Raw genomic sequence first — 25237 nt, forward strand, 5'->3', positions numbered from 1 at the left:
ATTCCCTTCCACAAGGAACTTACAGTATAGAGGGGAAGACAGACATTAATATTAATACAATTAAATTACAGATATGTACATATGTGCTGTGGGGCTGAGGGAGGGGTGAATAAATGTGCAAATCCAAGTGCAAGGGTGACACAGAAGGGAATAGGAGAAGAGGAAGTAATGTGACCTAGTGGAAAGAACGTAGAACTGGGAGTCAGAGGACCTGAGTTCTAATTTGATCTAATCTAATCTGATCTAATATAATCTGACAGAGGACCTGGTCATCACTCATTTCCTGTGTAATCTCAGGTAAATCACTTAACCTTTCTCTGCCTCAGTTACCTCATCTACAAAATAGTGATTAAGACTGAGGCCCATGTAGGAGACAGATTATATCCATACTTGTATCTACCCCAATACTTAATACAGTGCCTGGCACCTAGTAAGCACTTAAATACCATTAAAATAGAATATAAAGACAAATATGAGGGCATAGTCAGGGAATGCCTCTTGGAGGACATGTGATTTTAATAAGGCTTTGAAGGTGGGGAGAGTGGTTAGGAGAAGGATTTGCCAGTAAAGGAGCTAGTTTTAGGAATGGAGGTGGTAAGAGCCTTAGGATTTTCATGAGTGTATTAAGTATTAGGATAATGGGTGTTGATAAGGAGAGAATAGAGCTGAAGAGAGAGCTGATTTGCAAGTCAGAGGGACTCTGCAGAGGTGGAAATCAGCCAGTTTTCTGGATTTTGATGAATAAAATTAAGCTGCACCAGTACAGCTCTCCCCTCTCAGGGTTGCACCTGGAGAGTTTCCAGTATTCTACCAGTCTCAACTATGGGAGGGAGAGTCAAGAAGAGGCATATCCATTCCATTCCTAATTTAGGCAGTGGCCAGCATGTGGAAGACTATCTGCTACAAGTCAAAACTCACTTCATATGTTGCCGACTTGTACTTCCCAAGCGCTTAAGTACAGTGCTCTGCACCCAGTAAGTGCTCAATAAATACGATTGAATGAATGAATGAATGAATGAATGAATGAACAGCGGCGTGGGAGAGAGTCGAAGGTGGAGACAAGTTTACTGCATGGAAGGAGACAATGGTAAACCACTTCAATATTTTTACCAAGAAAACTCTATGGATACACTACCAGAACGATTGCAGATGAAGGTGGGGCATTCTGGGAGAGATTGTCCATGGTGTCCCTGTGGATCAAGGATGACTTGGTAGCAGAAGGCAAGTGCAGCTCTGGAGGAAGAGGAATCCGAGGGTGATCTTGGGATGAGGGTTGCTGGTGCTGGAGGTCTTCTGAGGGTGTGAGCACTAGCGGTGCCTGCTTTGCCCTGCAAAGGGTTCCCATAGCAACTGTGGCCTGGGGATTGGCCTCCAGGATAATTGTGAAATTTTGTTAAGTGCTTACTAGGTCCAAAGCACTATTCTAAGGCCTAGGGTAGATACAGAATAATCAGGTCCCACAGAGTAAGTAGGAGGGACAACAGGTATTAAATCCCCATTTTGGAGAAGAAGTAACAGGCACAGAGAAGTTAAGTGAGTTGCCCGAGATCACACAAAAGGTAAGTGGCAGAGACAGGATTAGAACCCAGGTCCTCTGACTCACAGGTCTGTGATCTTTCCACTAGGCCACCTTGCTTCCTGACTGAGGATCCAAGTGCAATCCTGCCACCCACCCACATAGACACTATCCAGATCCTCCTTTAACCCACTCCACCAACACCTTTCCCTGAAGCGCTTAGCCCTATGGGTCAGAATCATGGAGGCTCAACCCTCCCAGTCACTCAGCGAACTGTTGGTTTAGGGATCGACTCTACCTCAGACACAGCTGAATCACTGTGGCATTTGTTAAGCACTTACTATCTGCCAAGTACTGAACTAACAACCGGGATAGATATGAAACAGCTGGGTCAGACAACGTCCGTCACGGGTTGTGTGTAATGAGGAGGAAGAGACAGATAATTAATTCTTACTTTACAGATGAGGAAACTGAAATCTGAGGTAAAGTGACTTGCCCAAGATCACACAGCAGATGAGTGACAGAGCCATAATTAGAATCCGGGTCTCGCCTTTTTCACCTGGCCATACTGCCTCTCACAAGGCCATGCTTAGGAGGGCAAGGATAGCTTTCCCCAAATCATCATGCCCCTTCTTCCTCACTACAACATTGGGGCCCAGAGCAGAAAAATAGCCCTGATTCCCTGTAGCAGTATCACCAGTTTTCCCAAAGCCTATTGGAGCACCTGATCTGCACAGGAGCCCTTAGGCAGTAGGCGGTATTAATCACTTCCTCCTTGCCTCTCTTTTTCCCCTCTGCTGACCTGCAACAGGCAGGAGAAATCTTTTGATTCCAGGAATAATAATAATTATAATAATGATGGCATTTATTAAGCACTTACTATGTGCAAAGAATTGTTCTAAGCGCTGTGGAGGTTACAAGGTGATCAGGTTGTCCCACAGGGGGCTCACAGTATTAATCCCCATTTTTCAGTTGCAGTAACTGAGGCTCAGAGAAGTTAAGTGACTTACCCAGTCACACAGCTGACAATTAGCAGAGCCGGGATTTGAACCCATGACCTCTGACTCCAAAGCCCGTGCTCTTTCCACTGAACCACACTGAAATGATAGCACTAGAAGTTCATTGATTGTGTTTTGTATTTAGCAACAGGTAGTGGCTAGGGCAGCGGGAAACATTAACAAAAACATCATTACAGAGACCTGAGTCTTGCGGTGTAGAAACAAACACATTCTTAAATGTCATCTGAACATCAACATCTGGATGCCCAAGGCAGGTTTGTTTTGCATTGAGTCCTGCGTTGCTGAAGACTTTCTACGCAGTAAAGTCCCGGCGGACTCCCTATGGAGATACTGTGGGATGTCAAAGGAGGGGGAACCATCTCATCTGCCAGGCCCAACTCAGTTCCTTTTATCGTCCCCAGAAGGATAATGGGAAGTGGTTATTGCCTTAAACTTTTTCCATGTGAGAGATGCTGAATACCTGATTTTGAATCAGAACAGGAAGAGAAAGGGGAAAATGGACACTAAAATCAATAGAAGTTAGGAGGAAGCAACAGAGTTTATAGATTTGTACAGAATTGCTCCCCTCTCAGGGTTGCACCTGGAGAGTTTTCAGTACTCTACCAGTCTCGACAATGAGAGGGAGAGTCAAGCAGAGGCATATCCATTCCATTCCTAGCTTGGGCAGTGGCTAGCGAGTGGAAGGCAACGTGCTACTAGTCAAAATTCACCTGTACTGGGCAGCAGCAGCATGGGAGAGAGTCGAGGGTGGATACTCAGGTTTACTGCGCAGGAGATGGCAACTGTAAACCACTCCCCTATTTTTACCAAGAAAACTGTGGATACGCTACCAGAATGATTGCAGATGGAGTTGGGGCATTCTGAGAGAGATGTGTCCATGGTGTCGCTATGGGTCGGAGACGACTTGACAGCATTAAACAAGACAAGACAGAAGCAGCATGATGTAGTGGATAGAGCACAGGCCTGGGTGTCGTAAGGTCATGGGTTCTTATCCCAGCTCCGCCACTTGTCTGCTGTGTGACCTTGAGTAAGTCACTTTACTTCTCTGTGCCTCAGTTCCCTCATCTGTAAAATGGAGATGAAGACTGTGAGCCTTACATGGGCCAACCTGATTACCTTGTATCTACCCTAGTGCTTAGAACAATGCTTGGCACATAGTAAGCACTTAACAAATACCATTATTATTCTTCTTATTATTATTATTAATTGTTATGAGGGTGGGGGTAAATGCCAAATGTTCTCACTGTGGGCAGGGAAGGCGTCTACCAACTCTATTACATTGTATTCCTCAAGCATTTAGTACACTGCTCTGAATGTAGTAATCACTCAATAAATATGATTGATTGATTGATTGATTGAGGACTCCAGTGAGGGGGTAACATGGATATGTTGAAGTGCAGTAGTTGGGGAAATAGGGTGGGGAGAGGAGATATTAGTCAGGAGATGTTAGGAAATATTAGAGGAGATATTAGTCAGGGATGGTTTCTTGGAGGAGATGTGATTTCAGTAAGCGGGGAGAGTGATGGACCATTGGATGTGAAAGGAGAATGATTTTTAGTCAGGAGACATGGAATGAGCAAAGGGTTGGTGGTGAGAGAGACAGAAGAAAGGCAAAGTGAGTCGACTCTGCATTAGATGATAGTGGGAGAGGAGCGAAGACAAGAAAGGGAGAGAGAGTTGGCTGAACTGGTATCTCCTCTGGTTTGTAAATTATATTGTTGTTGTTTTTGGTAAAGGGAAGCAGCCTGGCCTAGTGGAAAGACCACAGGCCTGGCAGTCAGAGGACTTGTATTCTACTCCTGCCTTCACCAATTGTCTGTGGTGTGACCTTGGACAAATCACTTCACTTAACCTCACCTGTAAAATGGGGATTAAACCTTACTTCCTCCTACTTAGACTGTGAGCTCCATGTGGGACAGGAATTGGGCCCAACCTGGTTATCTTGTATCTAATCTGGTGCTTAATACCATGTGTGGCATATATATTAAGTGCTTAACACATATCACAATTATCACAATACTCATTATTAGTTTATTATTAAAGGCTGAGGACCAGAAAGGCTTCCAGACTTTGTCCTTCAGCATCATCTGTTACAAGTCCTGAGGGCAGTCAGTCCTCTTCCCTGCTTTTGAGTCTGAGTCATCTAAAGGTAGAATGGTCATTATGACAAATGTATTACATGCCAAAAGGGCACCTCATCAGTGGAGGATGAAATTTATATTCCTACAGATATAAGTATGTATCTCTCTAAAGTATACTCTGCTCTTTTCCTAGAAATGTGTTCTACTTAAGGAAGGATGATGAAACTGGTGATATGTAGTTTTTCCCCCTTCCTCAGAAACCCTGCAAACCTTATTCATATGTTTTATGGAAACTACGGAAAAGTTCAAAGAAATACCTCACTGTTCATTCCAAGATGTGAAATATGAAAATAGCTGTAGGAAATATGTAAAATCTAGTTTTCTGATCTTGGCTGATCTTTATAAAAAGAACAGTAGGAGCAGAACTATTTATTAATGCAGCTGGAGGAAATTCATTACAGAAAACAATTCAGAGGAACCTTTTAAAATTAAGTAAACAGTGCCAGGGATTGCATCTTTGAACACAGTAAATGTTTTATTCACATCCTAAGTATTCCAATATGAAACAGGCTGAATCAGCGGAGAAGAAATTCTAGCTAGGACACTGAAAATGAATGGGAATTAAAGGGAGGAAAGGGAGGAGTTCAGTTTTGTTCACCTGTAAACAAATCAGAATATTCCTAGCACATCAAATAGATGCAGTTTGAGTCAATCCAGCCATGAAAGTAAAATGACCAATTGCCTAACATACGAAAGAAATCAGGAATGTACCTAATTGTAATCAGGCAACAGGCATAATGAAAAATGGATTTCTTATTCCTATAATGGCTGATTTTCCTATTATTAATAGTAATAATAACAATAAAATAATAGTGGTATTTGTGCTTACTACATCCCAGGCACTGCACTAAGCTCTGGGGTGCATACAACACTTTCGACTTGGACACAATCCCTGTCCCACAGCTTTTATCCCCACTTTACAGATGAGGTAACTGAGTCACAGAGAAGTTAAGTAATTTGCCCAAAGTCCAGCAGCAGACAAGTGGCAGAGCTGGGATTGGAACTCAGGTCCTTCTGACTCCCAGCCTTTGCTCTATCCATTAGGAAACACTGCTTCCCTGGTAGCAGAAATAGCCCTTTACAGATGCAGTAAGCTCCCAAGAGCTTAGTACCAGGCTCTGCATATAGTAAGCATTCAATAAATACCATTGACTGAATGATAGATTAACACAAACCCAAAATATTCAGGGAAAGAGGTTGAAATGAGAATTTTTAAAGGTCCTATAGCTCATATCAATAATAATAATAATGGTATTTGTTAAGCACTTACTATGTGCCAGCCACTGTACTAAATGCTGTTTGTCAGAAGTGGGTCAGTTGAAAGGGTTGGACACAATCCCTGTCTTACACTGGACTCACAGTCTTAATCCCCATTTTACAGATGAGGTAACGGAGCCACAAAGAAGTGAAATGACTTACCCAAGGTCACACAGCAGACAAGCGGCAGAACCAGTACTAGAATACATGACTTTCTGACTCTCAGGCCCATGCTCTAACCACTGTCCCATGCTGCAATCAATCATATTTATTCAACACTTACTGTGCGCAGAGTGTGGGAGAGTGCAATACAACACAGTTGGTAGATACATTTCCTGTCTACAGTGATCTTACTGCCTAGAGTATCCTGGAGGGCTATTTGGAAGACCATCTCTTTCAGAGACTAGATTAACACAAGTAAAGTGACATAACAGCTGGATAATGTAGGCCAAAATCACCACCAGAGCATCACCCATTTCAGTTTAATGCCCACCCACCCCTTCCCTCCTAGTAAATGTAGGGAAATCCTAAGATTCCAAAAAGCTTGAAAAAGAAACCAGTTTGGTAAGCAGTATCTCCTCCTGCATCATTGAATTACCTGTCAGTAGATCCTGAACTACAGTCTGAAAGAATCTTGATCTACTGCACTAAATCAAATACCTCAGAAGAGTCTGGATAATGGAGGGTTCTGACCATGCAGAGTCTGGATAGGTGAGATTTTAACTTGTTCAAGGATGGGAAAACAGGAAGAGCCTTGTCCCCTGCTCTGACTGGATGTTCCGACTCCCATGTTATGTGGTGGAAGGCTTTCAAGAGACCTTAAAGCACATTTTTTAATCCAGCCTCCTCATCCACTGACTGATTACCAGGTTCCAGCAGAGAAAAAAATAAAATCCACATAAAACCCATAACATGATTCCTAATCCTTTCCCTTAAAAATCCAAATCGAAAAGATTAAAGGCATTATAGAGAATGATAGGGGTTAGCAACAACAGGATAAATACATCTCTAAGACTTGGGTCTTATAACTCCTTGTAGTAGTATTCCTACTAGTAATAGTAATAATAGTAATAATAATAATAAGCAATAATATTAATAATAACAATGGCATTTGTTGAGTGCTTACCTTGTGCTAAGCACTGTACTAAGCACTGGGAACAGGTAGTAGTAGTATGAGTTGGGTAGTGAGGTGGGAATAGAATGTAAACTCCTTCTGTAGACTCTAAACTTCTTTTTTCATGATATTTCTTAAGCACTTACTCTGTGTCAAACACTTTTCTAAGTGCTGTAGTAGATTCAAGTCTCTGTCTTTCATGGGGCTCACAGACTAAGTATTCAGTCATTCATTCAATTGTATTTATTGAGCACTTACTGTGTGCAGAGCACTGTACTAAGCACTTGGGAAGTACAAGTTGGCACATATAGAGACGGTCCCTACCCAACAACGGGCTCACAGTCTAGGAGGGGGAAGTAGGAAGGAGAACAGGAAAACCAAGACACAGAGAAATTAAGTGACTTGCCCAAGTTCACACAGCTGACAAGTGGCAGAGCCGGGATTAGAACACAAGCTGGTGCTCTTTCCACTATGCCACGAGGGCTTTGACTATAAAAAGGGCTGTGGTCTGATGGATTTTAGGGATGAGGGAGTTTCCCCCTGAGGAAGCAGTGCAAGGGAAGGGTATGAAAGTGAGGTATGATTAGGTTAGTTTGGGCAGAATCAAGAGAGAATGTTGGGAGGTAGTGGCAACTGCTGGAGAATTTTGAGGAGGGGAGTGACATGTCCTGAACGTTTCTACAGAAAAACGATCTGGGCAGCGGAGTGAAGTATGGAATGGAGTGAGGAGAGCTAGGAGGTTGGGTGGTCAGCAAGAAGGCAGATGCAGAATTCTAGGCGGGATAGATTAGAAGGGAAGGGAAGCAAAGAAGGGAAACACAGTGTGCTCATTCAACTCTTGCAGACTTCCTACCTAGGCACTCCCTTAAGTAAAGAACTGGATAAAAAGATAGGTTTCAAAGAATATCCTGATGTTCCCCTCCTTCCTCTCCCCCTCCCCATCTCCTCTGCCTTACCTCCTTCCCCTCCCCACAGCACCTGTATATATGTTTGTACATATTTATTACCCTATTTATTTATTTATTTATTTTATTTGTACATATTTATTCTATTTATTTTATTTTGTTAATATGTTTTGTTTTGTTGTCTGTCTCCCCCTTCTAGACTGTGAGCCCTCTGTTGGGTAGGGACCGTCTCTATATGTTGCCAACCTGTACTTCCCAAGCGCTTAGTACAGTGCTCTGCACACAGTAAGCGCTCAATAAATACGATTGAATGAATGAATGAAAAGGAGAGTAGATATGTAAGATGGGGTGAGTTTGTGAGTGGAAACTAATTATGAGGGGTCTATGTCATATAATAAAAGAACCAAAGAGTATTTCTCCATGTATTGCCAGTTTATTATGTAGGCATACCTGAAGCACTTTAAAGACACTTGAGAAACAGCATAGTAGAGTAGTAATAATAATAATAATTAGAAACAGCATGGTCTAGTGGGTAGAGCATGGCCCTGGGAGCCAGAAGAGCATGGGTTCTATTCCCAGCACTGACACCTGTCTGCTGGGTGACCTTGGGTAAGCGACTTAAGCTTCTCTATGCCTTAATTCCCTCATCTGTCAAATGGGGGTTAAGACTGCGAGCCCTAAGTGGGACAGGGTCACATCCAAACTGATTATCTTGCATGTACCTCAGCACTTAGAATAATGTCTGGCACATAGTAAGCACTTATGAAATACTATAATCATTATTATTAAAGAAAGATAACATCTTAGAATTGAACACCACTTTGGTTTTTCTCACTAATTGCCTTATTTTACTCTCCCAAATCCCTGAGGAAAGTTTTCCCTAATTTATGATTAAGGGAACTAGGGTCTCAAGAGTTTAAACATATTGCCTGAGGCCACACAGCAGCTGGGACTAGAATCCCCATCTGCTACTTTCCAGATCCAAGCCCTTGCCACCAGACCTCCAATCTCCCATCTTCCAACATTTCAGTTCCAATAGTATTTATTAACATGCACTTGCTGTGTGCCAAGCACTGTACTCAAGTACTCAGAAAGAATACCTTTGGAGGAAATTAAATGCAGTCCCTGGCCCTTGAAGAGCTTATAATCTAAGAATCTAAGGCAGGGAGAAGGGACTGGAGACAGACATATAAGGTGAAATGAAACACAGAAACACTAAAACAACTTAAAAGACAAGGACAAATACACAAAAGGAAAACCAAAAGCAGTAGGGTGCTGTTACAGCCATTGTTTTTGGAAACATCCATGTGGACTTTTAGAGTGTTGTTTAGCTACCCTGATGATTTGGCCAGGACTTTCCCTGACTCAAGATCTGCCCCTCACTAGTGGTTTAGTGGGACAGACATTAATACATCAGTTTGTTTTTCCCCTCAACCCAGAAAACTTTGGCTTGATGAAATGCGGCTGCAGTTTACAGAATGCCTCCAGTCCTAAGCCATTCTTATAATCGGGCAGTTCTCGCTAGAACATTGTCATCATCGAGACCACTCTAGGAAGAGTGCTTTCTACTTAACGGCCGCTATATCTGTTGGAGCACTGAAGCACAAAATTGGAAAAAACCCAAAAAAACCCAAAAAACAAAAAAGGACCCCAAACATATTGCTTTGCAGAGATTGCTACAATATCAATTTGTTTATTTTCTCTCATAAATATCAGCAGGACGGTGTAAAGTATTCCCAATCCCCCCAGATGTAGAAATGGAATTGAAACAAACTTTTTCAGAAGAATATTTAAAACATTTCCAGCTCAATCTGATTCTGAGATTGGTTTCTAAATCACCTGCTTGGTGAAAATGTCTCTGAGCCCAACGATAGCCAGGGGGGCCACCATTGGATCACTTACCCCTGGGGTTCTGAGTGGATTCATGGAGTCTATTTTCTGAAACCCTGCCCTAATTGAGTTTTTGATATAGAGATCGATGGATGGACTGCCACGTGTCCGAGGCTGTAGAATGAGTGTCAAAATTCACTTCTGTGTCCATGGGATCTCAAAATAGGACAAGCACTGCTGAGATTTAAAGACTGGAAGTTTTATCCATCTATCTGCTCTCCTGCCCAGGGTTGGCTTTAGGTATTTAGCTGCCAGAGCCAGGGAAAAAGTCATCATCTCCTTCCACTTCCATCATTCCTTATGAGGTCACCAAGTTATAACCACATACTTACCCAAAATGACATAATGCCCTAAACCCCGGGTGATCTTCTGAGGAAAATACTGACGCATCCCTATCGCTCCAGAGCCCTTAAATCCCTCCCCTACTAACCCCAGTAGGCTGTTAACACAGGAAAACTCTTCTGAAAAGCAGTAGCTTTTCAAGTATTGACCACTGCTGTCCCTCTGACACTGGGCCTCGAGAGAGTTGCTTACATTGGAATCTGGTCTCCACCTCTCCCCAAGCCCATGGTTCAAGCTTTTGTGATGTAGCTGGACCCTTCTCAATCAACCAATCAATACTATTTACTGAGCGCTGCCTATGTGCAGAACACTGGACTAAGCACTTGGGAGAGTACAAAACAATAGAATGGGAAGACATGATCCCTGCCTACAACAAGCTTACAATCTAGAGGGGTACCTTACAAGGTCCCTTAAGGACAGAGAGTGCTGGGGAATGGAAAGGGCACAGTCATTTTCTAAACTGTTTTGCCAAGAAATAGACATCAGACTTGTTTTAAGAAGCAGCATGGTGTAGTCAATAGAGCACAGGCCTGGGAGTCAGAAGGTCATGGGTTCTAATTCTGATTCCACCACGTGTCTGCTGAGTGACCTTGGGCAAGTCATTTCACTTTTCTGTGCCCAAGTTACCTCATCTGAAAAATGGGGACTGAGACTGTGACTAGGACCATGTCCAGCCCAATTTGCTTGTATCCACACCAGAACTTAGTACAGTGACTGGCACATAGTGAGCACATAACAAATATTGTTATTATTGTTATTAAGATGAAAAAATGAGTAAGGATGATGGGTCTTATTAAGTGCTTACTATATGCAAAGTACTGCACTAGATAATAGACGCGGGTTCTAATCCCAGCCCTGCCACTTGTCAGCTATGTGATTTTGGGCAAGTCACTTAGCTTCTCTGTGCCTCTGTTACCTCATCTGTAAAATGGGGATTAAGACTGTGAGCCCCATGTGGGACACCCTGCTGACCCTGCATCTACCCTAGCGCTTAGAACAGTGCTTGGCACATAGTAAGCGCTTAACAAATACCATAATAATTATAAGTAGATTGGACTCCATTACCAGTCTATACATGACTCCCAGACAAAAAGAGAGAACAAGTGTGCCGAAAAAGCTGAAACTGAGATTAAGTGACTCACCCAAGGTCACACAGCAACTAAGTAGTAGAGAAGGGACTAGAAACCAGGTTTCCTGAGTCAATTAATAAATCAACATTTATTAAGTGCTTGTTGTGCATGGGGCACTGTACTATACACTTGGGAGATTACAATACAATGAACTGGGTAGGCATGATTCCTGCTCCCAAGGAGCTTTCTCATTCCAACAAGCCAAGCTGCCTCCCTTCCAAGTCAATTTGAGATTTCTCAGTTCCACCCAGTACCTTTTCCTAGGGGGCTTTCAGTTGTCTCTTGTCTTCACAGCTTTTTCTTGAGGTTGATGAAGTTTCTGCCAATATATTTTGATCCTGACTGCCTCATGGGTCACTAGCTCCTCTGTACCCACACCCATCAGAATACTCCCACAAAGTGAGAGGAGATGCCCTTCTTTCAGGGCCAGTGAGAACAAGGAATGGGCCTGCTATCTTCATTCTCATGTCAGTTGCTGAATGTATTCTCTAATCTGCCATATTTTCACTGCCTCAGGGTGCACTCCAAGGAAAAAAGAGTGGACAATTATAGCTGGAGTTATAGGGAAAGATGTTTCCACCATTCTCTGAGGCTGTGGCTCTGAGGTCTATATGAATCAAGGTTTGTATAATAACACCATAAACTCTTTTTTTTACCCCTTCCTTCACCTTGTTCATCAACCCCAGAGGGAAATGAGGTGTTGGACTCCAGCCCTGGCTTATCCCTTGATTCAGTGACTGTCTGTGAGAGTTTGGTCATTTCTGCAGAAGAATAATTAAGTTTCTGTGAATCTATAGGGGTCAAACAGCTGTTCATACCATACCAAGATCCAGAATATTTCTGGACAGACAAGATAACATTTTTCAATTAGTCCAGCCTCCAAACCCATCCAAAACCTACCTTACACTAACTCATTTGACAGACTGTCAAATTGAAACCCCTGCATCTCCTAGCCCCTGTTGACTGAGAGGGTAAAGCTGAGCCTTATTCCTGGGTTCCAAAGTGCTGACATAGTACCACCTTATGCAAGACTTCTGACTGGCCTAAAGGTTTACCTGAATTACAACTGCTGCCCACAGAGCTAGTGCCTTTGCATTTCATTCCTGAGCCGTAAGTATTCCTAGACTCTTGAGTCTGCCCGAGACCCTAAAAGGAGAAAGAAATGTTGGGGTCTAAGGCTGGGGACTGGAGAGAACCAAAATGGTATCCATCAGTCAAGCTGATGAACTGATGTCAGAGTTTCTAGGTAGCCTCTGAGGAAGGGCTGTAAGAAAATCCTAGCCACTGAGAGATTGAAGTTAAGTTTTTCCCCATGTAGAGAAATTAATTGACCACCAGAAAAATGCCTTAAGAAATACTCTTATAAACATGACCCAGAATGCTAATATAGCAAATTATTTCAACTTTCAACATAACAAAGGTCTCAAATCAAAGAATAAAACATGGGGTAAGGGATTGGTGACAGACCCATAAGGACAGAGGAAACAATAAAAAAAACCTAAAACAATATAAAAGGCCAGGATAAAAACCCCGCAAAAGCAGTAGGGGATTGTAGCCAGAGGAGCAGGGTTAAACACTCCTTTCAGTTTAGAGTCCAGTAGTCTCAGCTACAGTAATTACTAGAGGTACAACAGCCACCAAAAGCTTCCCAATCACCCTTCCAGCCACAAAGGTGCAAAGCAGGATGGGCATGCTGCCTCTGGATGACAATTAGGAGTCGAGTGCATGGAAACGAGGAGGCAGCAAGGCACTCCGGTGGGTGGGAGGCTGACGGCTGTAGCTGCTTGTGATGTTCTCTCAAAAGGATAATGAGATGGATGAATAGGTAGATACATGTGTGTCTATATATATATGTATATGTAAAGCTCTAGCCATATACAATCTATCCTTCAGTCAAAAATAAGGCTGTTTTGTTTGTGCTGTTTAGAAACAGGTATAGTTTGAATTTATTTTCTTCAAATTAATATTGATTATACCCCATGTTGATCCAGAAAACATCACCTCCAGAGAGATCACCAGGGAGATAATTAATGATTTTTTTCTTTTTCAATATCTGATACAATGAGCTTAATTAGTGTACCAAGTCCCCAGGAAGTTTAGTAACATGTGCCAGTTGGATAAGTAGCTCTATCTCAACAGGTAAACATTCTTCTTTGTTTTTTCTTTTTTTGAGATCATTTTTCCAAGAGGTAATGCTTTACTGAGGGATTTTTAATAGCTATTTGGAGTTTAATGACCAACACAGTTTTTAATGTAAATCAGGAAAAAAAGTGCATCTGCTTAAAAAAAAACCACAGCATTCACATGCCCTAATGTTATCACCCAACGGAAGGAAATTCTGCTGCCAGCGTTTGTTGTTAAGAGTTCATTCATTCATTCAATTGTATTTATTGAGCGCTTACTGTGTGCAGAGCACTGTACTAAGTGCTTGGGAAGTACAAATCAACAACATATAGAGATGGTCCCTACCCAACAATGGGCTCACAGTCTAGAAGTGTTATTCCAGAAGGGCTACAAAGTGATCAATCAATGAATCATATTTATTAAGCACTTACTATATGAAGGGCACTGTACTAAGTACTTGGAAGCGTAGAAAACAATAATATACAGACACATTTCCTGTTCACAACGAGCTTGTAAATAAGTGCTGTGGGGTTGGCACAGGTTGGGTGGTGAATAAAGGGCACAGGTCATTGTGACACAGAAAGGAGTGGAAAAAGAGGAAATGAGGGCTTAGTAAGGGAGGGCCTCTTGGAGCAGATGTGCCTTTAATAAAGCATTGAAGGTAAGGAGACTAATTGCCTGTTGGATATTAAAAGGGAGAGCATAGTAAGTACTTAAATACCATTCCATTCATTCATTCAATCATATTTATTGAGCACATATGTACAAAGCACTGTACTAAGTGCTTGGGAGAGTATGATACAACAATAAACACATTCCCTACCCACAACAGGCTTAAATCTAGAGGGGTATGTGGCTAGAAGGAGGATGTGGGTGAGAAGTTGGTGGTGAGATAGATGGGATTGAGGTACATTGAGTAGATTGGCACAAGATAAGTGAAGGGTGAAGGCTGGGATGCAGTAAGAGGGGAGTGAGCAAGGTGATGGAGTGCAGTTCTTTAAAGCCAGTTGTAAGGAGTTTCTGTTTGATGCAGAGGTGGTTGGGCAGTCACGGGAGGTTTTTGATGGGAAAACATGAATTGAACAGTTTTGTAGAAAATTGAACTGGAATGGGGAAAGACAGGGGGCAAGGAGGTCAGTAAAAAGGCTGATGATACAGTAATCAAAGTGGGATAGGATAAATGCTTGGATTAATGTGGTAGCAGTTTGGATGGAGAGATAAGGATAGAATTTAGCAGTGTTGTGAAATGAACAAAAAGGATTTAGTGATTGATTATATGGGTTGAATGAGAGAGAGGTGTCAAGGATAAAACCAAGGTCATGGGCTTGTGAGACAGGAAGGATGGTGGCGCTGTCTACAGTGAGGGGAAAGTCAGAGGAAGGACAGGGATTGGGTGGGAAAATAAGGAGTTCTGCTTTGGACATGTTAAATTTTGCAATAACAGCAGGACGTCCAAGTAGAGATGTCTTGAAGGCAGAAGGGAATCTGAGATTGCAGAGGAGGAGAGAGATCAGGGCTGGAGATGTACATTTGGGAATCATCTGCATAGACATGGTAGTTGAAGCCATGGGAGTGAGTGAGTTCTCCAAGGGAGTTGATGAGGATGAAGAATAGAAGGGGACCCCAAACCGAATCTTAAGGGACACCTCCTGTAAGGGGGTGGGAGGCAGAGAAGGAGCCTCCCAAAGACTCTGAGAATGAACTACCAGAGAGATAGGAAGAGAGCCTGGAGAGGACAGTGGCTGGTTGGATAATGTTTTGAGGAGAAGGGGATGGCTGACAGTGTTGAAGGTAGATGAGAGGTCAAGGAGGATTAAGATGGAGTAGAAACTGTTGGATTTGGCAAGAAGGTGATCATTGGTGACCTTTGAGAGGCTGGCTTCTGTGGAGGGAAGGGGTCAGAAGCCAGATTGGAGGGGATCAAGAGAGAATTGGAAGAGAGGAAATTGAGACAGCAGACAGACAACTCACTCAAGAAGTTTGGAGAAGAATGGTAAGAGGGAGATGGGGTGATAACTGCAGAGAACACTGGGCCCAAGGGAGGGTCTTTTTAGGAGAGGGGAAACATGGGCATGTTTAAAACCAGTGGGAAAGAAGCCAGTAGAGAGTGAACAGTTGAAGATGGCTGTTAGGGATGGAAGAAGGGAGGGGGCAAGTGTTTGGATAAGAAATGAAGTGATGGGATTGGATGCATGGGATTTTGAGAGAAGGCAGGAGATCTCCTACTGAGATACTGCTGTGAAGGATGGGAGAGTTGAAGAAGAGGCAGCAGAAGTGAGGGATTGGAAAGGAGCAGGGGAGATTTTAAGGGAAACACACCTGATAGTTTCATTTTTTTCAATAAAGTAGGTAGCCAGGTCAATAGGGGCAAGAGATGGAGGAGCTGCGGAGACAGAAGCTTTGAGGGGGGAGTGAAACGCTTAGAACAACAGGTGAGGGCAGTGGGCATGGGTGTCAATAAGGATAGAGAAATAATTTTGCCAGGCAGAAGATGGGGAAGAGATAAAGCACACAAAGATGAAGTTGAGGTGAACAAAATCGGCTTGATATCCAGATTTCTGCCAGCCAGACTCTGCAGCTCATCTCAGGAGCGAAGGAAGTGAACCTTGGAGGTGATCTAGGGCTGGGGTGGGATCGATGAAGTGATAGAGCAGTGAGTATGTTGAGTTCAGTAGAGAAGGGGGTGTTGAGGGTGTCAGGTTGGTCATCAAATGAAGGAAGTTGGTGTATGGATGCTAAATAGGGCATGATGACTTGGGAAAATTGATCAGGGTCAAAAGATCTGAAGTCTCAGTGGGAGAACTGGAGACACTTTGGGGGCGGAGGTGTGTGGGAGAGAAGGGAGGTAAGGTAGTTGTGGTCAACTAGAGGGATTTCAGAGTTGGTGAGAGTAGAGATTGTACAGTGACTAGAGATGATGAGATCAAGTGTATGTCCTGGGAGCCAGCCTGATTGACAAGGGCCGCCTGAGTCCAGGCTGGTTTGTGCTCTGCCGAGGATTTGTAATTCACATACCTTTAAGAACTTGTGGAGTAAATATTCCCTTAAACAAGCTGTTTATCCCCCTGACTATGGACAATTTGTCTTGCCAGTGACACAGTATTTCAGCTCCCATAGTGTTATCTGGAATATTCAGGCACTTCATACAATAATATTGCTAAGAAAACAAACCTTTTTGCACTCCTATTTTGCTTATAGACAATATTATTACCTATAAGTAAAATTTTTTTTTGCTTTCTTTTATTGTAATAAAAAGCGGGATGGTATAGGGGAAAGAGCACAGGTCTGGGAGTCAGAAGGACCTGGGTTCCAATTCCTACTCTGCCACTTGTCTGCTGTGTGACCTTGGGCAAGCCACTTTACTTCTCTGTACCTCAGTTATCTCATCTGTAAAATATGATTAAGATTGTGAGCCTCACATGGTACAACCTCATATTCACTGATTACCTATTATCTACCCCAGCATTTAGTACTGTACCTGGCACATAGTAAGCACTTAAATACCATCACAAAAAGGGGAAGTGACCAGTAAAACTGATACTGAATCGGAACAGAGTCAAAGGAGTTGGTTGGTTCTTTGTCATGATCCAATTGAATCCTGTTTATTTTGTTAATGATGTGCGTTTAGCTTTAACTCTATTTGTTCTGACGACTTGACACCTGTCCATATATTTTGTTTTGTCTGTCTCCCCCTTCTAGACTGTAAGCCCATTGTTGGGTAGGGACCGTCTCTATATGTTGCAAACTTGTACTTCCCAAGCACTTAGTACAGTGCTCTGCATTCATTCATTCAATCATATTTATTGAGCACTTAGTGTGTGCAGAGCACTGTACTAAGCACTTGGGAAGTACAAGTCGGCAACATATAGAGACAGTCCCTACCCAACAGTGGGCTCACAGTCTAGAAGGGGGGACACACACACTCTGCACACAGTAAGCGCTCAATACGATTGAATGAATGAATCCTGGGTATTCATCTGGTTACCTAGCAAAAGCTATTCCTGGTAGAGACTGAATTTTCAGTGAATATAAGCTTAAGCAGACTCTGGTGATATACCTTAATCATATTTTACTTGGCTGCAGCCTGTATTACCTCAAGGCCCTGAACAAGATCACTACTCCAGTTCCTTACCCAATCCATTGTTGTCAGTGGTCTGGACCCCAGCCCAGGCACTCTTAATATCCACATCTGTCCCATACCCCAAGAATTTAACTAACCGAGAGGCCTACCTTGCTCTAGAGGGACTATGGATTGCAAATGAGTTCTCTCAGCATAAAAACAATCAAGTAGGCTTGTGGTTATGTGAGGTTGAGGTGAAAAAGAAAAAGACATAAAATTTAGTGAGCCGCCAGGAGTAAAGAGTTTCAGAGTTTCTGGTACGTTACTCTACGTGAGCTAGTGTGGGAGAGCCACTCAGAGCTCATTCAACTGGGAGCATTTTAAACCAGCCAGCAAGAATGTATCTAGGAGGTCCTGATCCCAGGAGTGGGTTCTTCTTGAGTCCTCAACTACCCACTTTTTCCCTCTCTCCCCTGCCCAACATCATGGCTATTTTAAAATCCAACACCCAACAACATACCCCCTGTACATGTAGCTAGGAGAACTGTCTCTTCAGCCGCTCTTGGCTTGGTCCTTTGTGATATGTGGTTTAGAAAGTCAGGACAGTCCACACTTAATGATGACTGTGGTCTATATTAAACCCTTACTAAGTGCCAAAAATTGTATTAAGCACTGGGGTAAATAAAACATTATCAAGTCAGACACAGTCTCTGTCCCACAGAGGAATCCCAACCTGAGTGGGAGGGAGAGCCAATACTGAATACCCATTTTAAAGATGAGGAAAGAAATTAAGGAAGAAAAAATTAAGTAATTTGCCCAAGGACACACAGCAGATGAATAGCAGTGCCAGGATTAGAAACCAGGTCCCCTGAATCCCAGGCCTGTGCTCATTCCACTAGGGTCCACTGGCTTCTAATTAGTTATTGCCTGACCCTGTGTGCTGGGATGTTATAGCTTAACTAATCCCTGCAAATAAACCAAATATTTACCAGCCCCACAAGCACTTAACAAACCACCTTCCCCACAGAAAGATTCAAAAACAAAATCAACATATTTTCAATAGCTAAGGTCTAAACAGTTACTTACCTTGGGCAAATGGGTCAGGAACTTTGTGAAAGAGGCAATGCAGGTGTGAAGCAGCTCATTATATAGTGAAGCAGCTCATTATATAATCCAGCCTTTGCATAATTTTCAGGTGCTACCCACACAAGGATCAGCAAACCTAGTGGATAGAGCATGACCCTGGGAGTCAGAAGGACCTGGGTTCTACCCCTGACTTTGCCACATGTCTGCTGTGTGACCTTGGCGAAGTCACTTAACTTCTCTGTGCTTCATTTACCTCATCTGTAAAATGGGGATTAGGACTGTGAACCCCGTGTTGGACAGGGACTGTGTTCAACCTGATTAACTTTTATCTACCCTACTACTTAGAACAGTGTTTGGCATATACAAAGCACTTAAGTACCATAATAATAATAATAATAATAATAATAATAATTACCATTATTATCATTATTAAATGAAATCCCTAGATAAAACCTCAACTAAGAATCAAGACGTTCCACCAGTGACCATTTTCTCACAGTTGTTAAAGACCTTTACCCTTGGAGTCAGAGGTCATGGGTTCAAATCCCAACTCTGCTGATTGTCAGCAGTGTGACTTTGGGCAAGTCACTTCACTTCTCTGTGCCACAGTTACCTCATCTGTAAAATGGGGATTAAGACTGTGAGCCCCCCGTGGGACAACCTGATCACCTTGTAACCTCCCCAGAGCTTAGAACAGAGCTTTGCATGCAGTAAGCGCTTAATAAATGCCATTATTATTATTGGTTTTAACTAGAACTTGTATGGTAAGAAGAGTATTGTGATGTCACACCACTGAGTAAGACTCTACCATAGTCTTCACAGTTTCTTTGTGTCACCGACAGCAACAACCATCATCTGTAGTACCTGTTCTCCCTCCTACAGACTATGAGCCCCATATGGGACAGGGAATATGTAGGACTTAATTATCTTGTATGTACCCCAACATTTAGTACAATGCTTGGCATACAGAAAGCACTCAAATGCCACAATTAGTATTGTTATTATCAATACTATCAGTCGTAATTGTAGTAGTAGTAGTTGTATTAGAAGTAGTGAAAGTGACAGTATTAGTAGTAATAGTAGTTGTCGAAGTATTGATAGTAGTAGTAGTAGTAATAGTTATGCCAAAGTCTCAGGTTTATTCTTTGTCTGGGCCACTGATACTCTCCCCTACCCTCACAGCATTTGTGTGCATATCCTTACATTCTGTTGCTTCATGTATCTGTAATTTATTTCATTGTCTCTCTCCCCATCTAGATTATAAGTTATCTGAGGGTAGGGAAAGTTTCTTCCAACTCAAGAGCATATCCCCAAATGCTTAGTACACTGCTTTGGGTCCAGTAATTAATAGTGTTTATTGAGTGCTTACTGTTTGGAGAGTAAAATTCAATAGCATGCACAGACACATTCCCTGCCCACAAGGAGCTTACAGCCCAGAGGCAGAGACAGACATTAAAATAAATTCAGGCATTAAAATATGGGCATTAAATACCACTGATTGTTTGATGGATGGCTCATAGTATTTATTGAGTGTCCACTAGCTACACTGCACTAAACTAGGCTCTTGGAAAATAGAGAATCGAGAAGTGGTGCATTCACTGCACATTAGGAATTTATACTCTACTTGGGGATTGTTACTGGTGTCTTATTTCCTATCCCTAGGATATTGAACTGCTCTTGTTTTTTGAGGTGTACCTACTGATACTGATAAAGACAAAAAAAAGCAAATCCTCATGCAATCAATAAATGGTATTTTACTGTGTGCAGAGTGCTGTACTAAGGGCATGGCAAAGTACATTTGAGTTGGTAAACAAGATACCAGTCGACAAGGAGCTTACAACAGATTTCATGGTAAATGTGAAGGTCACACTCATCAGCAGGAGAAACTGATGGACGAAAGCATAATAGAGACCACTGCTGTAGAGACTTCTTAGGCCTATTCTATCCTATGATCAGAGACTCTACCTCTAACCCTCACAACACCTGCCAAGAGTCACTTAGGGACTAGAAATGAAAGGCTGGTTGGTTGGGTGAAGGCCATCAGCATTATTGAAAGCATTCAAGGTCTAACATGATGGTTTCTCACTATGTAATTGTTTGTCAAAGAGCTTTAAAGATATACAGATCATTTCAGCCGTGTGATAGACTTAATGGAATGACCATCCACAGTCCACATTCACTCAAACTGAGCTATCATTAGAAGCAGTGCAATGAAAACCATGAAAATGCCTGAGTATAGAGATCCTGGGTAATAAAGAAATCTGCAAGATGGTCAATGACATCGTAGTAGCTCTTTAGAACAAGCACTCAAGTTAGAATCAAATGTGAACAGTATAGGCATTTCTCTGTTACACTCTCCATTAATCAATCAATAGCATTTATTGAGCACTTACTGTGTGCAGAACATTGTACTAAGCATTTGGGGCAGTACAATGCAATCAATTAATGAAATTTATTGAGTGCTTACTACGCACTGTGCACTGTACTAAGTGCTTGGAAGTGCACAATACAACAGAGTTGGTTGACACATCACCTGCCCACAATGAGCATACAGTCTATGGGGGAGACTGCTACTAATATAAATAAATAATTTATAATATAGAATTTCAATCTGTCAAGGTTGCTTACTCTTCCAACCCCTTAGTAAAGTGCTCTGCACAGACTAAGGTGCTCAATAAACACCACTGATTGATTGAAATATTTTAAATAGACTCCATCAAGTTCTATGAAAATAAGTTATAAATGTAAAAATCACTTGCAGCCAATCAGGAATGGTATTAATAACACTTGGCAGTGTTTCACTATCATAACAAAATGGAGGCCTGCCATAAACCTTTGCTGAGGTAAACAAATCAAACTTAGAAACATATGTGCCCCCGCCCCTATCTTTCTCTCCTCTCCACCAGACTTCCCCTATCTAGATCATAAGCCCCACTCCCTGACCTGTTTCCCTGGCTTTGAAAATTTACCTCCATGAACAAAACCATTTCAATCCAACTTACCTTGAGCTGCATTTCTTAGGCCTGGTTTTGATGGCAAATCAACAACAAGATCATTTAAGAAGCAACTGAAAGGCATGCTAAACTTGACTAGCATGACATGAGATTAGACAACAAGCATACAGTGCTTCAGCTCAAAGAAAATAAGCATATTTTCTAATAATAATAATAATAATAATGTTGGCATTTATTAAGCACTTACTATGTGCAAAGTACTGGGGAGGTTACAAGGTGATCAGGTTGTCCCATGAGGGGCTCACAGTCTTAATCCCCATTTTACAGATGAGGGAACTGAGGCACCGAGAATGATAATAATAATAATAATGGCATTTATTAAGCACTTACTATGTGCAAAGCACTGTTCTAAGCGCTGGGGAGGTTACAAGGTGATCAGGTTGTCCCCCGGGGGCCTCACAATCTTAATCCCCATTTTACAGATGAGGTAACTGAGGCACAGAGAAGTGAAGTGACTAGCCCAAAGTCACACAGCTGACAACTGGCGGAACCGGATTTGAACCCATTACCTCCGACTCCAAAGCCCGGGCTGTAGTGTAGTATTATTACCAGATTGTTAGATATTTTGTGGGCCATGCAATCAGTGGTAATTATTGAGTTCCGACTGTGGTCAACAAACTGTATTAAGTGCTTGGGAGAGTATGTTAGAAGCAAAGGACATGAACCCTTGCTTTAAGGCGACTTTTCCTGTCCTATGTGCCACTGCTCTGCAGACTAGTTTCAACTGAAGCTTCCATGCTTTTCTGCGGACATGCTAAAGAGGACTGAATTGATCCAGGCCAGAGAAAGGAGGAAGGGAAAAGCAGCACTATGTACTTGAGTCCTCATCTTCTGATTAATTGAGGTGGTCCATCTCTCTAACGGTGATACACATATACCTCTCTTTCTGCTTGTCTATATAAATCTATCCTCTCTAATCTTCCTCTATCTGTGTTTATCAATCTACTTTTGTCAATTTACCTACAGCGCTAAGCTCTTTAGCATTCCCTGTGCAATTTAGTGCAAGTACTTTGAAACGAAGAAGAGAACACAGCATGTCTAGAAGATAATCCCCATTTGGTGTTCCCTAGACAATTTACAAAGGTAAATTAACACAGTCTGCCCTCTAGACTGTGTGCTCATTGTGGGTAGGAAACGTGTTAGTCAACTCTATTGTAACATGCACTCCCTAGTGCTTAGTACAGTGCACTGTGCATAGTAAGCACTCAAATACCACTGAGTCAAAAAAAGTCAAAGCTGATAGACATTTGACCATCAATCTCTATCTGCTTAATCTTGTTATCTACCCACCTACCCTTCCTTCTGTCTGTTTTTCTGGCCATCTGTATCTCTAACTTCATGAACATCTCTCCATCCTAGCCTGTCTTGTCTGTCTATCACTCTATCTGCCTAATCACTTAATTCCACACTCCATAAAGTTGATCTGATTATGAAAATTCTTTCAAGCCAATGACCTTTTTGCTCTCCAGTTACAGAGATTCAAAGACTGGGGGAATCCATAAGCTGACTTTGTTCTGTGCGACTCTGGAAAACCCAAAACAAAGGCACATAAAGAACTGTTGCTTTAAAGGTGCAGTGTTAAAATCCACAGGTAAAGCAAACAGCCAGTTGGAATGACCTCTGATCCCAACTGGATAAGACTTTGTAAACACAGTAATCATGTGAGGCTAGGGATAGGCAAGATCTATTCTCACCCTTACAATAAGCTGAGAAATTCTATTATTTCTTCCCCATGGTGACAACTGTGTTATTTCCTTGAAGCAGGTGAATATATCTCACCTACAGAGCCAAACTCTTTAGAGTTCCTTTTGCAATTTCGTGCAAGTACTTTGAAATGAAGACGAGAACACAGCATGTCTGGAAGATAATCCCCATTTGGTGTTCCCTGTACAATGTTATAAGCGAAATCTGGGCACCATAGTACATATACTTCCTTCATGATAAGTAATTTGCTTTTTGGGAACTGATGTGGCAAAATGGAAAGTACCCAGGACTTGGAGTGAGGAGACCTGGACTGTAATCTAGATTCTGGCTCTTGTATGCTGTTTGACACTGGGCAGTCACTTAGCTTCTCTGGTTCTCAGTTTTGTTGTCTCTAAAATGGGGAATGAATTACTGTTCTCTCTCCCCCTTAGACTGTAATCTCACTGATGTCTGATCCGATTGTATTGTATATACCCCACTGCTTTGCACAAAATCAGTACTTAAGAAATGCCAAAGTTTTTTTATTATCATAATTTTTATTATCATTGTTCCTTGGTTTTGTGATTAGCAGGGAGGATAGAAATAAGAAAAAAAAGGAAGGAGAACAAGGACTCCACTCTCAGCTTTTAATAATAACAACAGTAATATTTATGGTGTTAAGTGCTTCTATGGGTAACGCACTGTACTAAGCACTGGGATAAATTCAATCTAAACTGACTGGACATAGTCTCTATCCCACACAATGCCCACAGTCTTAGGAGGAGGAAGGAAACTGAGGCAGAGAGGAGTGAAGTGAAAGTCCTCTGGCTCCTAGTTACACGCTCTTTCCACTAATAGTAATAAGCATGGTATTCGTTAAGCGCTTACTATGTGGCAGGCAGCGTGGCTCAGCGGAAAGAGCACGGGCTTTGGAGTCAGAGGTTGTGGGTTCGAATCCCGGCTCTGCCAACTGTAAGCTGTGTGACTTTGGGCAAGTCGCTTCACTTCTCTGGGCCTCAGTTCCCTCATCTGTAAAATGGGGATTAAGACTGTGAGCCCCACGTGGGACAACCTGATCACCTTGTAACCTCCCCAGCGCTTAGAACAGTGCTTTGCACATAGTACGTGCTTAGTAAATGCCGTTATTATTATTATTATTAGTACTAGTAGTAGTAGTAGTAGTAGTAGTAGTATTACTAAGCACTGGAGTGGATACAAGCAAGTCAGGTTGGACACAGTCGCTGTCCCACATGGGGCTCAGTCTCAATCCCCATTTTGCAGATGAGGAAACTGAGGCACAGAGAAGCAAAGTGAATCGCATCAGGTCACACAGCAGGCAAGTGGCAGAAACGGGATTAGAACCCGGGACCTTTTGGCTCCCAGGCCCAGTGTTCTAGCCACTACACCATGCCACTTCAATTTTACTCTCCCAAACACCAAATGCAGTGCTCTGGACACAGTAGATATGTAGTAATTGTCTGAAAGGAAAGTTAGCATTTATGGATTTAATGCGTAAAGAGCGGTAGTGGAGTGGAGGTTAAGGGATTTGACCTGTCATCTTCATTAGACCACTTTGCATCTTTTGCTTCAGTTGTGTGCTAGCAGAGATCAGAAACCCACTTTCAAAAGGGTTTCTTTTCTTGGAACAGTGGAGCAAGAAAAGGACTGATGTAGAGTTTCTCTAGGGAAAGATGAGTCCTGTACATATTCTCTCCCACCCCCTCCTTCAGTCAATGCTATTTATTGAGTGCTTACTGTGTGCTGAGCACCCTGAGAGGCACATGGGAGAGTATAATAGAGTAGAATTGGTTGCCACATTCCCTGTACTCAAGGAGTTTAAAGTTAAGAGGAGCCTTTGAGAACACTTCCATCACACCTAGAAAATAAGGAGTCAGCCATCAGTCACTCTTCCTGTTTTCCTAGTATCCTCTCCTAACGGCTTCCACAGAGGGACCT

The 25237-nt window shown here is 42.4% G+C and overlaps 1 non-coding gene across 1 annotated transcript; it reads left to right on the forward strand.

The window, feature by feature from the left end:
- Positions 1-3097: 3097 nt before the first annotated feature.
- On the forward strand, positions 3098-3235 carry LOC119933788. The gene has a single exon (XR_005452659.1). It is a non-coding gene; the product is annotated as a small nucleolar RNA SNORA7 (small nucleolar RNA).
- The last annotated feature ends 22002 nt before the right edge of the window (positions 3236-25237 follow it).

The sequence above is a fragment of the Tachyglossus aculeatus genome, chromosome 10, assembly GCF_015852505.1.
Source record: "Tachyglossus aculeatus isolate mTacAcu1 chromosome 10, mTacAcu1.pri, whole genome shotgun sequence".
In the NCBI taxonomy this organism is placed as follows: Eukaryota; Metazoa; Chordata; class Mammalia; order Monotremata; family Tachyglossidae; genus Tachyglossus; species Tachyglossus aculeatus.